The sequence below is a fragment of the Barbus barbus genome (genome assembly GCF_936440315.1).
Source record: "Barbus barbus genome assembly, chromosome: 18".
NCBI classification, from domain to species: domain Eukaryota; kingdom Metazoa; phylum Chordata; class Actinopteri; order Cypriniformes; family Cyprinidae; genus Barbus; species Barbus barbus.
Window position 1 is genome coordinate 7,463,495 of NC_136746.1, and position 14,919 is coordinate 7,478,413.

The 14,919-nt window shown below is 40.5% G+C and overlaps 1 pseudogene across 1 annotated transcript in view; it reads left to right on the forward strand.

Moving 5' to 3' along the window:
* The first annotated feature begins 3,871 nt into the window (after window positions 1–3,871).
* LOC306883846 (E3 ubiquitin-protein ligase parkin-like) overlaps window positions 3,872–14,919 on the forward strand; it is a 132,474-nt pseudogene continuing 121,426 nt past the window's right edge. The window contains exon 1 of the transcript in view: window positions 3,872–5,160. The product of the transcript in view is annotated as an E3 ubiquitin-protein ligase parkin-like (transcript). The remainder of the gene's footprint in view (window positions 5,161–14,919) is intronic.

A 14,919-nucleotide genomic window follows, 5' to 3' on the forward strand; every position in this document is an offset into this window, starting at 1 on the left:
TTCTTTTCAGAGCTCAATCACAGATCAACACTTAATCTGGGTCAAACACATTTCCATTTCTTTCTCTATAGGCCTGGTGATATCACATTTCCATTGGGGCAGGTGCCAGAGCCAATGCCCATCCAGAGCTGGGGCTGCACTTTTCAACCACGAAAAAACCCTGGACCAGTGCCCAAATCTTGGTTCCGAACTAGTCCCCAAAACATTGGTCTGAGCTGGTCTTGCTGGAGGAACCTGTGACATTGGTGGGCAGAACTGAAATTACTCCTTGACCGATTGGGAAAAAGAGTCCAGGCTGCATCCAAAATCGCATACTTTCCTATTATAGAGTAGAGTTCAATTCACATGGGATTAGTATTATATGGGGACCTCGTGTGATCTAGAAATTACCCCCACATCTGAATTTTGTGTGACGCATTCGCACGGGATAAGCAAAGCCTGTGATTTTACTCAAATTTACTGACTTATCTCCCGCATAGAATGTCAAGGCTTTATGCAACATTATACTGTATATCATAAACACAAGATTGTTCCTTACTGCATGCTACTATACGTTATACTAAGCATTCTTTTTGTTTTCGCTCTTCTGATGGTTTTCAGATTTATCTCCCTGCAAATTGTATTGCTGTATGGTTAATAGCAAAAGATGGATAAAAAGGTGCACAGGAAACAAAAACCTTTAAAAAATTATATACGACCCCGCCAAATCACAAAGATGCCGATTCGCACAGGACTAATATTATGACAGGACCTCAGTTGTCAGCAAAATATGGCTTTTGCGGGGCAATTTTTACTGTACAAATTACAGACATGGCTGATTTGCACACAATTAAGATCACAGACAACCTCTACAATTATTACAAGTGACTACAGGTCACCAGGTAATAATGATCCCATGTGAATAGGGCTTAGGTAAAAAACAGCATGTGAAGAAGTACTACGTCCACTGAAAAACATGCAGCATGTGAAAAATAGTTATGTATGTCCAAGGTTTCAGTATTCATAAAACAGTAGGCAAAAAGTACCTGGATGACCTATGACTTCCAGCGAGAAGTCCACATCTGATACAACACAACTGACACTGGTAAGTCACATAAAAATAATAATTTAGCGAATATACTACACCTGGGTTAAACTAATACTACACACATTCACAATATATAGAACATACTTTTTGAACGATCACAAAGTAATTACTTATTCAAAAAAATAAACTGTTCAACCCAGATCTTGTTTTTTGACGTTGTAATTGCAGAGAATGACTAAAGAAAATTGTTACCCTGCTGCCAAAGTATGCCACAAAGTTGAGAAGAATTTGGTGTTCTTAGGTTTGCTAACAATGGAAAATAACTGATAGGGAATTTACAGGTTCCTCTTTGGATCCTTCACCAAAGGAGCAACTGTCATTGAGAAGAACCAGAATGCTCCTGGGTTTTTTCTCTAGGTATTATAAACTTCCTTGGTAAAAAGCATTAATAACAAACTGCAATCAGCAGATTACAATTTACGTCACTTTGGTCACTCAAATTATAATTCCTTACTGTAATTCCTTACATCACAAATGTGACTTTGAGCCATTGATTTTCTGCATCCTTCTCTCTTGTCAGTGCCTGAAACTGAAATATAAGGAACTGAAGCTGGTAGTGCTGTTAAATGAAAGCTTTGGCTTTATGGTCAGGTCCAGTCTCTAAAAGACACATGCAATAAGGAACATTTGATAGAATTCTCAAAAACCTACAATTCCTACCATAGATGCTTGGCTGCCACCCATCGGTGGGCTCCGGTGAATTGAGATCTTTCAAATCCTTGGTCAGGCATCTTACTGTATTCCTCAAGTCAGGTGAGAGTAGAAGTTTCTCCTAGATCATCTCATTTGGTCTCACTGAAAGAGGGGGCTCTATGTGAAAGTGCCATTACATTGTAAGTGAATCTTGATTAAAGGTCTTCCAGCACATGCTAGTGTGTATGTGGTGTGTAGTAGTGGTTCAATCCCTACAACGAGTGAGCCATGAGCCATCACCATTGTGCCCTTGAGAAAGGCACTTAACCCCAGGTTGCTCCGGGGGAATTGTCCCTGTAATAAGTTCATGTGCTGTTCTATGGTGACATTGCGTGAAAGTCACGGAAAACAAATTCTGCGGGCTCAAGCCGTGAAGCAATAAATAAAGATTCTAATCTGTTTTATATAGTAGTGTCACAGTGAAAACTGGAGCTAAACAAGCTGCTGGCACTTGTGAGAAATCATGAGTAAAGGAGCTACAAAAGAGAGCAATAAAGCAAATATATATATATAAATAAATAAATAAAAATCATCAGTTTAAAAACATGCACTTAAATGTTTCCGGCATTTTTACGTTGTATTCTTTCCTTACCGTAACTATGTAATTTTACAAATATTTGACATTTGACAATGCAAAACTACATCCTGCAGTCCTCATTTTGCAAATTTATGTTACCTTTTAAGTTGACAGACAGCTCTGAGAAGGGTGCTTTGTTCCCAGCAAAGCCAACATTTAGAAGAAAATGCCTCATATTTAAAAAAGGCTTAGTTAACACAGGAAACTGGAAAAATACTGCCTTCAATTTTTTTTCTGGGACGTTTCCTGGGAAGTTGCGGGTTCAGAAATCTCAATTATGTAGTGCTGTGCATTTCTCCGAAAAACAATTGATGGGCATTTTTCACTTTTTAAGCACTTTTTTTAAGCACTAGTAAAAAATGATTTAGGTGGGTAGTTTATTACCTCATTTAGTTGGGTAATTGATGCTATATCAATGCATTTTATAATTTTCTGTGCCAAACTTTATGAGAAACGTAGTTTAGTTGAGCAAACCTTACAAATCTCAGAAATTAGTTATATTTCCTTATAAGCTTTATTGTAAATAAAATTTGTACGCTAACATTTATAAACACAATTAATCGAACATGACTTCCCATACGATAGGCTACAAGCTGAAAAGATGCATGATTGTTTCCGTAGTACCTCTGAAATGCTACTGTTATCTCACATGGGACTTAAATGTTTACCTGATGAACACAAGATCAAATTAACTTCTATTGTTCTTTAAGTTATCTGTTTTTTCTTTAAAGCAATCCGCTATTCCTAGAAAAAGAAACATCTAAAAAGGAGTCTGTCCCTTGAGGGAAAAGGCAAAATATTATAATCTGTCATCTAGCTCATTAATATGCAAATTGAATCCTGTTTAGTCAGTCGTTTTACCATGCGAGTTAGGCTGTTATATGCCACATCATATTTGTAGGGATGTAGAAAACATAACATTAATGCCTTTTCAATTTGAATATTAATGAGGTTTAAATCATTTGCTGCTCTTCCAGATTTAACAGGTTCTTGCTGTTATTAAAGTGTACACAACAAACATCTCCGTAAGATAGATCTTCAAACAAGGCAAACAATTCTGAGTCAGATCAAATCCTATTTGGAAGAGTTAAATGGCTCTGTCTTTGAATGGAATAATGCATTGACAGCGCACATCAAAATATGCGCTGAACTTTAGAGTTCAAAGTCAAGTAAATGAAAGCCCACTCTAATGCTGATGATACACGGGGAAACTTTTTGAGCAATTTTTCCAGGCAACTTTTTTTGAGCAATGTTTTTTGGGCACTTTCACACTGAGAATGGGTAACACATTTCTATCTGGTTATTTTAGATCAGTTGTGGGTCCTATTTCTCACCTGGTTGCCCACTGATGACAATATTGCTCAAAAAGTTGCCCAGTGCATTATCAGTCTTAGAAGTTCAACAAAGACACAGCAATGTTACAATATGAGAAACTCAAAAGGCCAATACATAAATTCACAATTTTCATGAGAAACCCACTAATTGTTTTTTTTTTTTTTTTTGGTTTTGGTCCAAATAGGAGCTGTGTGTTGTAGGAGTTGTAGGAATGAAATATTCTCAACAACTTGTGATGGTGCAACAATTTGGCAGGGTTTTGCACCTAATTCAACATATACTGGCTTTATAATCTTACGTAAATTGTAAATGTCTCAAAAGTAATGCTACAAGATAACATGAAACTAGTGCATGGGAATGTTCTTCATAATTCAGTTAGCCATTAAAGCTATTCTGACCTACAAGCCTTTTTCACTGACTTTTAAGACTTAATTTATATAAAAAAATTGAGTACAGGTTAAAGGTGAACCCCCCCCAACAACAACAACAAACCAAAAACAGGATTACTTCCAGCGGCCTGTTTCATAAAACAAGTTTACCAAATAAGACAAGCTTATTTCAGTTAGTCTGACTTATTTTTAACTAAATCAACTGACAATAAGTCAGACTAACTGAAATAAGCCTGACTTATTTGGTAAACTTGTGTTATGAAACAGGCCCCTAGTCAGTCAAAGAACACACAGAAAAAGAACAGAAAAAAAAAAGAAAAAAAAAAACCTAGACCAGAAAAGCAAATTAGTTTTGAACATCCACGATCCATTACCATATCAGCTGTAGCCAACAATTAAAATCCTACAACAGAGTCATTCATCTGGTGAAATTATATTCAATTCAATACAGTAGTAGTAATAATAATAATAATAAATCCATGCTGCTTCATTATTAGCTTATTTTCTCTGACATTCTGCCTGCAACTCTTGCATGTTTTCCCCCATAAAAACAACAACAAAAAACTAATTTGTGTACCTTTTTCGATGGTAGTGGCTACTGCTCAGTGACTGACATTATAATTTAATAAAACAACATTGTTTACCTGACTTTATATGCACCTGATCTGATCATCAACATCAAACTGTGACCTCAGGAATAACCCGAATATCTTCATAAGGATTTCGCTGACACGTGATAATAATCCACGTGCAATTCCCCTCACCACAATAACTTCCTCTGACGTTTATCCAACCAGGAAATATAGTTTTTCTTCCCTCGCCTCTTTAGCACTGTTACCTATAAGTCTCATTTAAATTTTAACCATTCATGTTGTAGCTGAATTATTAAATTCAGATAAATTCAGAGAGCCTGTTATTTGTCATCTCCTAAATTAATTATTTTCGTACGCTGATGAAGAGTAGGTGCTGCTGAACTCCATTTCCCATGACCCCGTGCGGTTTTGGCGCACGCGACATGTCAACAAACACCAGTCATACAGGAGTGAATCCGAGCCTTAGCAGAAATCACAGTATGATCGGTAAGAAGTTATTATTAGCGACTGCCTAAGCTATACTACCCATGTCTTTATTTCCCGTTGGAGCTGATTTCATGCCGGTGATTTAGCGTCATTTGACATTGTGCCTTCACATCACAGCTGACTGCGGCTAGTCTTACAATGATAGCGTTATTGTGAGGCATGACCATATAAACATACAGTACAATGCATCTGAACAGCTGTCAACAAAAACGGAGCTCCAGGTTAAGATAAATTACGCGAATTGAAATATAAAGAGCGTGTTGACAAATAGTCTAGCATTTGAAACTTTTCACTCTTAGGTTTAATAATAATAATAATAATGAGGATAGTTGTCAGACTCTTTTATTCAGGTGGGTTTATATTTAAAAGTAATTTTATTTACAGAGAAAACAGAGTTATGAAACAAACAACAATTTATGAAACGGCAAAAAAATGTATATAATAATAGTAATAATAATAATAATAATAATAATAATAATAATAATAAAGGGGACTTGTTCAGAAATACTGTGAATAATTAATTGTATAAATGTATTTAAACATATAAAACAAATGCCCCTAAAAAAAGTGACAACTTATCTGATATTTTTATTGTCTTCACTTTCTTACCTAACTGCTACTAAAAATGATAAAAAATATTAATAAAAACAATAAAATATATATATATATATATATATATATATTTTGAATAATATTTACATAATGATGATTTAAGATATGATATAAAGACATGAAATTGCTTATATGAATGAATACAATAATACTCATTTTGAGGAAATCATATTTTTGCTGCATCTTCAGATAAAAGACCATCAGTCTCACCATTTGCTTGTTCCAGATTCATGTGATTGTTTTTCATTTATGCTTTTATGTTTTTTAGCAAACTTTATTATTTCACTTATTTAACATCATATTTTATCAATACTCTTTAATGCTAGATTAATAAAAAAATAAATTGTAAGCCACTATAAATAATCATATGGAGTATTGTACCATAGTTTCTGGCAAAACTTTCTCCCGTCTTTCAGCAGCATTTTCCCAAAGAATTTTTTTTTTTTTTTTCTTTTTTTTTTTTTTTTTTAGGTGTCTGGCATAATTTTCTGACCTGCCATATTCCACTTACTCATGCCTGCCTAGATTATCTGTGAAAAATTATATCAATATTGAATCTGAAATAAATCGTTAGAGCTTCTCAGCCTGAGTGTGCCTTTGGACTGCTGGGCTCTGAAGAAGACGTATTGATTGTGTCTTTTTGAGTGTCTCCAGCGCGTCAGAACGGGGCTCGCTGATCCCCGCGAGACAGGGATTTGGTTTGAGTGAACTGACTGGCGCTTGTCTGGCAGAATGAGTATGAATCAAGCAGCACGCCTCCACCCTCAGGCACAGCATCTCCTGCTATTGGAACAATATCTGTGCCAATAGTCATGTCACGTAAGCTTGTTTTTATATTGACTGAGCTGTGAGGAGAACTGACTCTTGTCTCACCAGGCTAGAGCATGTTCAGCCCCACAAAATCTGTCTCGCTTGCATGAATGAATCTGGATAGGTTTTATTTTATTTTGAAAAGATATAAAATGGCTTGAATTGGATGCAACAAGGTTACACTGAGCATTAAATATCATGCCGTGTGAGTGAGATGTCATTTTTAACGTTAAAATCTTGCATTCCATACCCATTTCTTCAATTCAGAATACAGAAAAGAACATCTATATGTTCTTCTGATCATCTGCAACATTATTAATTGCTAATTTGATGTTTTAGTTGATGCTTTTTTACTCAAGCAGTTCCTATAGTGCTAGGGTGTCTTTCTCAAAAGCACAGAGTTTATAGTTCATGGCTTCTCTTGATCATAAAGTTACTAAAGTTCATCCAAAAATGAAAACATTGCAATCATTAACTTAACACTGCTTCGTGACCGGAAGCCCTTTGGCGCGGTTACCGAAGCTAACAATGAGCTGTTCCGTGCGCCTGAAGGAGGCGGAACGCTCAAAGTAGATCCGTAGGGCTCTAACAGGGCATAACAAAATTAACTCCCGGTCCACCTCGGAGGGAGGAAGCGCGGAGAGTGTGATGACCTGAGCTCTGAACGGAGTGGAAAGTACCTTAGGTAGGCTGGTGAAAAATATTTTAGGTGGGGCAGTTTGTGCGGGGGGTCTGGGGGCTCCTCCCCCAGAAAAATTTTAATTTCATAGATGTGATTTCCTGCATTCTGGTGCATTTTAGGCCACCCATGTCCCTTGCTTATACCAATAAAATAACTCAAACCAGTCAATACCAATGGTCTAAAAAGACAATATTATTTGAACTGCCATGTAGAAATCAACAGTTTCACAGGTAATGATAATGAACAAGTTGCATGTTTATTATGCTCTGTGTCCAGATAGAAAAAGTGCAAACGCATAACGATAAATTATTATAGGAAATACAACAATCTAGTTCTTTAATCAATCCCCAGCTGTAGACTACATATCTTTAAAGTTCACTGTAGACAAATTGGATAATGGATAACAGTCTGTGTTGATACTAGAGAAAGAGAGAAGGCTCTCAAAGAAAGGGTGGGACAACATTCTTGAATAACACCAAGTATGAGAAGAAAAATTATTTTAACATTTTAACTAGTATGAAACACAGTAATCCAGCTCAGAACTTCGAAACAAGAAAGCAAAGCAAACAGTTACATTCCTATTGAGATCACTATTTTAATGGCAAATGTGTGTGAAACGTGGTGTGTGACTGTGAGTGAGAGAGAGAGACTGAGTGAGTAAGAGAATGACAGCATAAAAATGAATACGCTATATTCACTCAAAATAGTGGCAACAGATTACAAGCAATATTATTAAATACATTTAACAAATTAGAATTTAGTAATAATTAATCTAATTAATTCCTTAAAAGTTAACCATTTAAAATGAGTAAAATTTACAAAAAATGTTTTTAAACAAAAATATCTGAAATAAGAATTCTTTCTTTTTTTTATTTACATTAATGTTACTCGACGTCGCCGGCGCTGCCATACTGCACTCGCACTCCTCTGAGGTAAATGTCCAGCGCAGCAGGTTCACTGCTCTAATCTTGGTACTACGGGCGATATTTTCAGAGCCCCCAAACCATAAAATTCGACGACGATTATTGGCAAAATATTAACTTTTTTGCGTAGCAACAGGGGAACCATTGGCTTAAATTCCAGCACTGTAGGGCTGAGCGAACTGGAGCCCAGGGAAGACAGCCTATTGGCTACTACTACACCAACATGAAGTGAATGCAAATATAATTCTGCAGAGTTCTAAACACATTCTAAAGTAAAACCATTAATAGCATGTCATTAACACAGATAATTTTTCAAAATGAGAGATTATTAAAAACTTCTTATTATTAAATAAAAAAATAAATAAAAATAAAAAACTGGCAGGGAGGTTGGCGCCCCAGCGCCCTCTATGGGCGAGCCGCTGCTGTTAGGTACGTATCCATGCCTTGGTTTTAGGACGACCTTGGAGTCGTTTGGCCCAAATTCCAGGCAGGCAGGGCTCACAGAGAGCGCCTGCAGGTCTCCTACTCGCTTGAGTGACGCTAGTGCTAGTAGCAGAGCAGTCTTCAGCGACAGCGACCGAAGGTTCGTGGACTGGAGCGACTCAAAAGGAGGGCCCCTCAGGGCCCTCAGCACAGTGGGTAAGTCCCACGTAGGGACAGTAAGGGGCCGAGGCGGATTCAGCCTCTTGGCACCCCTCAGAAAGCGGGCGACAGCATTGTCCCTGCCCACTGATTGGCCCGCAATAGGGGCGTATATAGCTATAGCCGATACGAACACCCTGAGTGTGGAGGGAGAGCGTCCTTTATCCAGCAGTTCCTGCAGGAAGGACAGAATCACCGCCAACTCAGAAGCAGGGGGGTCCTCACCGCGGTTTAGACACCATTCGGAGAAAACTGCCCATTTAAGGGCATAGACGCATCTCGTAGACGGGGCTCTAGCCTCAGAAATGGTATTTAGCACTCGCTCTGGGAGGCTGGTAGGCTCCCGTTGAGCGGCCAGAGGTGAAGCGCCCACAGTTCGGGACGAGGGTGCCACAATAAACCGTTCGCCTGAGAGAGGAGGCCTCGTCTCAGGGGCACGGGCCAGGGGGCTGCAGTTAGCAGCTGGGTCAGCTCTGACATCCAAGGCTGGTTCTCCCACAGGGGGGCCACCAACAAGACCTTGTGTCGTTGATCCCTGATTCGCCTGATGACCTGAGGAATCAGAGCGATCGGAGGGAATGCATAAAGTAGGAGGTTGGGCCAGTCGTGGGCCAACGCGTCCTTGACCTTCGAATAATAGGCTGGGCAGTGAGAGTTGTCTTTGGAGGCGAAAAGGTCTACTTCGGCCTTGCCAAAGATTCTCCAGATCATTCGAACCGTCTGCGGATGGAGCATCCACTCTTCTGAGGGGACGTTGCTCCGTGATAACATATCCGCTCCTTGGTTCAATCTGCCCGGCAAATGTGCTGCTCTCAGCGAGCGCAAGTTGAGTTGAGCCCACTCCAGAAGTCGCTCTACCATAAGGAAGAGGCGCTTCGAGGAGAGACCTCCCTGGTGATTTACGTAGGACACCACTGACATGTTGTCTGAGCGGATCAGCACGTGTCGTTCCTTTAGCTCTGGCAGGAAAAACTGGCAGGCTCGACACACTGCTAGCATTTCTAAGCAGTTGATGTGGAGGTTCCGCTCCGCCTTCGACCAAAGGCCAAAGGTCGGTTTGCCTTCGCACAGCGCCCCCAACCCATGTTGGAGGCGTCTGTCGTGACAACTTTCCTGCTGCAGACCATCCCTATGGTCACACCCTTTCTGAACCATCGTGGGTTCTTCCAGGGGGCCAGGGCCGTTACACAGGCCTGGCTCACCCAGATGTGTAGGCGACCGTGTCGCCATGCGTGGGGCGGAACCCGTGGTTTCAAGCAGCGCTGAAGGGGCTGCATGCGAAGCAGGCCCAACTGTAGCACCGGCGATGCTGCTGCCATGAGGCCCAGCATCCTCTGAAACGCTTTGACGGGGCGAGCGGTGCCGCTCTGGAAGGAGGCTGCGAGCTTTTGAATGGCCAGAGCGCGTTCCGGCGCTAGCACAGCTCTCATCTGAGCTGAGTCCAAAACTGTTCCCAGAAACGACACCCGACGGCTGGGAAACAGCGCGCTCTTGGCAAAATTGACCCTGAGCCCCAGGCATTCTTGGTGGCTGAGGAGGAGGGCTCTGTGTGAGAGTAGTTCTACCTCTGACTGGGCCAGAATGTGCCAGTCGTCGAGGTAATTGAGAATGCGGATTCCCATCTGCCTGAGAGGGGAAAGAGCCGCGTCCATGCACTTCGTAAAAGTGCGTGGGGCCAGGGACAGTCCAAAAGGAAGGACCGTGTACTGATAAGCCACTCCCTCGAAGGCGAATCTCAAGAATCGCCTGTGATGGGGGGCTATCTGGACGTGAAAGTATGCGTCTTTCAGGTCCAAGGAACAGAACCAGTCCTCTGAGCGAATTTGCGCGAGGATCTGCTTCAGTGTGATCATCCTGAACGACCTCCTCATGAGGGCGCGATTCAGGCATCTGAGATCGAGAATGGGCCGGAGGCCGCCATCCTTCTTGGGAACGAGGAAGTAATGGCTGTAAAAGCCTGATTCGCTCTGAGCTGGAGGAACCATTTCTATGGCTCCTTTTTCCAGCAGCGTCATCACTTCTGAACGTAGAACGTGAGCGTTCTCTCAATGTAATGAGAGGCGTTAATCCAAATGCGCTGGCAGATCAAGCGCTGTATGCAGAGTGAAACACACGGGGCTATGCCGGCGCGAAAAATCACTCAAACCTGATTGCTCAGGCTCGCGAGCTGCTGTTCCTGTCTCCGAGGTGACTGGGAGAAGAGAAGCGGGGGAGGCGGGGCCTGCTACATAGAGGACCGCGAGCAAATCAGGGCAAAGCCCGGCTTTCGGTGAAAGCAGGCTGCCTGTGTGAGCGCCGTCTCAGTGACGCACACACATAGCTTTCCACTCCGGTCCGCCAAAGAGAATAGAGCCGCTCAATGAAGGACGAGCTCTGATTCTCACGTGTGAATACCGGCGGATCAGAGCGCTGCAGGAAGCTCCGTGGCTCTGATGTTTCATTTTCCGAGCTTTGCTGAGAGAGGAGAAACGGGAGAGCGGAGTTGCCTCCACAGAGGCGGACAGCGAGCGGGAGAGCGAGACTCATACTCGAACGAGCATTCCGTCTCGGTAAGCGCGCAGTCAGTGCGTGGGCGAGACCCAGACAGGCGGTGCGCGCTCATTGCTCTTCTGCATCGTGCAGGATTCCCTGCACGAGCCATACTCGCTGTTGCGGCATTTGCAACAACGCCGAAAATATGCATTTTTATAGCACTCACCGGATGGCGGCAGCGAACAGACCGGGGCTTCTGTGGGGCTGGAGCGCGGTGAAAGCGGCGTCTCAGCTGGCAGGAGGTCTCTGGCTCAGCTGCGAGGCGTGTCAACGGCGAGGCGGCTTCTTGGGATCAGCGAAGGCGAGATGTCGTCGCTGAAGGAGAAGAAATCTGAGGATCCTATGGCGAGACGGCCGATTATATAGCCAGATAACCCCGCCCATTCTGGCGGGATCTGGCGGGCTCCGTCGCCATAGGCTCGTGCAGCTCCGCTGCCGACACATTGGTTCGTTTTTAACACACTGCACGAACCAATGATCGTGCAGTTTCACTGCGTGATTGAATAAGGCTTCAGTAAAGGAGAAAAAAGGCTTTTTCCCATAGCGTCTTTAGCAAGACGCAGTACGAGTGGAGTATCGATAGGGAACTGATGGCATTTTGGCAGTGGCTTTTGTGGTGCCTTGGCTGTACAAATGTGTTTATGTGTCCTTATTGGTTCTTGGCAGCACAAACTAACCACATCTTATGTTGTGGTTCACAGAATAAAGTAAATATTATGTGGAAAAAGAAAGGTCATATGACGATTCTGATGGAGTAGAATTGTTAGCTTTTAAAATGGCATAGATTTTCTGAAACAGAATGATTTTGTATAACTGTATTTTGTTTATGGAAAACAACAACAACAAACAAACACAAATTTATATTATTAAACAAGACATAATAATAGAATTGGAATTACACTATAGAATTTTCATGACATGTTTTTCCCTACAAAATTCATTCTTAAATGCACCCCATATGTGAAAATAACATGGCTGTCTTAGTCCTGAGCGGTCAGAGAGCTTTGTGTAAGAATACTTTGTGCTTGCTCAGGATTCAGCAATGAAGTCCCTGAAGTGAAACAGTGACTTGTGTCAGAGCAGAGTCTTCTGTCAGGTCCTCTTCTGCTGTCCCTGAGAACAGAACAGGTGTTACAAGAAGTTAAAGGAGTCACATTGCCTGTGGTCTTATTCAAAATTCAGCCATATTTGAGACATTTCTCCACTAGCTGTCATTTTTAAAGCATGCGCATGTATAACACTTCCTTCTACAGATGTATAGTCATTTTGTCCTCTCTTGTCTTTCTGCTGTCCGCTTGACGTCAGTGTTGGAAGCTGAGAGACACTTTCTGGCCTGATTTGGCATAGCATCCTATGCTGCGGTAGAACGTTGTATTGCTATTTCTCTCCACATAGATGAAAGAACAGCTTTCATGTCTGAAATCTTTCATGTTTGTCACTCTGACAAAAAAAGGAAAATATAAAATGAAAAACTAGGTTTTAACATTTTCTGAAGGAATGTGAGTGGTGCTTGACCATTCAGAACTCACTGCCACAAAGCTGGAGCTATCATGAGTTGTTGCTGTGCAGCTGATTGGACTGTTGGACTGTAGGTGGTTACTTGGGTGTTGTTAGGGGATTTTGGGTGGTTCCTGGCTGAAATCAAAAGTCTTTGGATTGCCAATAACGATGTTACCTATCACTTGTGAAGGATAAACAATATTATGTAGCACTTGCATTTGTTTTGCAGATTTAAAATTATCTACTGAAAGCTTTTTAACACCTGGTGTGAAATGTGTAATGTAGGAATATATGCATTTATTTATGTTGCTTGATAAACTGGGTGCCGCGTGTTGTCATGCTGCATAATCTCAGTTGGCTTTGATTTCAAGTGTGCACTTTTTCTTGTAGGAATTTGAAAATTCAGATTTTCCGAGTTGAATGGAATGTGGTGAAGCTGATTGCCTTGCATTAGCAAATCCCACCAGTGATAGCGTGCTGCAGGTTTGATTCCTATAAAATGTAAAATGTGTTAGCATCATTCTGAAACCAATGGGTTTTTTGAATGGGTTATTGGTCAAATGCCTTAAATAAGATGGAGCCCTATGAAATCTTATTTGAAGTTTTATTTTTGTTTTTTCCCATTTTAATTTTTTTAATACGATGTTTTGAAGGTTTTAATTAAAATTAGTAATCAAAAAGCCTGACTAATGAATTATAATCATGAAATTTAATGGTCAACTACCGCTGTAGTACGGTGTAGTAACTGCTGCTCCATCTGAAAGCAGGTGATGGAGATTTACTACTAATCACAGAACCGGCTTTACTGACAAGATGTGCATGACCATCGCATTCAATCAACCGTGCAGCCCTATTTCCAAGTCTTCATTTGTCTTAAAAAATATTGCAATGATATTGTATCGTGGACTTCATATCGATATATTATTGTATCATAAGATTTTGATATCGTTACATCCCTAGTAGTAGTTGTAGTACTATCATTACATTAAGTATTATATTATATTGACCTACTTTTGATCCAAAATTTGTCAAATCTTGCATTATACAGTATATTCCATTTTTATTACTGGATTCCACGATTCTGTCCACGTTTTCCATATCGCAGAAATCATAGTACCCTAAGGTCTGTAGTTACACAAGTTCAAGATATTTTTACATTTTATACTATTACATATTAAAATACATCTTTAATATCACACTTGCGATTTTTTTCAAGTGGCTATAGGAGTACCTTTTTAATTACCTCGTATAATTTATTCAGAGATCACCATGAAAATAGCCTTGAAGCTGGCATGGCGTTAAAAGTGAATAAATAAAATAAATAAATGTAGATTTTAAAGGGATAATTCACCCAAAAATGAAAATTCTGTCATCATTTACTCACTCTGAAGTAGTTCCAAACCTGTATGCCTTTGTATGGAAGATATTCTGAAGAATGTGGGGAAACAGAGCAGTTCTGGGGCACCATTGACTTCCATAGTATTTTTTAGTCAGTGGTGCCCAAAAAACAGCCTGGTTACAAACTTTCTTCAAAATATCTTCCTTTGTGTTCGGCAGAACAAAGACATTCATACAGGTTTGGAACTACTTGAGGGTGAGTAAATGATGACAGAATTTTTCATTTTTGGGTGAACTATCCCTTTAATAAAGATTGAAAGAGTTGCTAGGAATAGTTGAAGTCATGCAACCACGTTGTAGTTTGTTTATGGCCTATGTTTAGCTTTTTCTTCTGGCAATTGTGTTTAGGCTTCAACATTAATAAAAGTGGTGTTCATTTTCTTAATTAAGAAAACATGTATGAATCAAACTATAGTTTGCCTATTTTCAGCATTAATCCAAGAGCCAGTGAAAAAATCAATTAGATTTTTGTCGATGGAACCATGGAGATGCTAACCTCCTGGGTTGACTTACAAAAATACTTCATCACTACAAATATGCAGAATATTTACAGTGAAGCTTGCCTTTGGTTGTGTGTTGATATCACCATTCATTTTCATTGCTTTTAGTGTTTTGAAAATTGTGATGGGATTTGGGGCTTAATTTAACTGAAAGATGGCC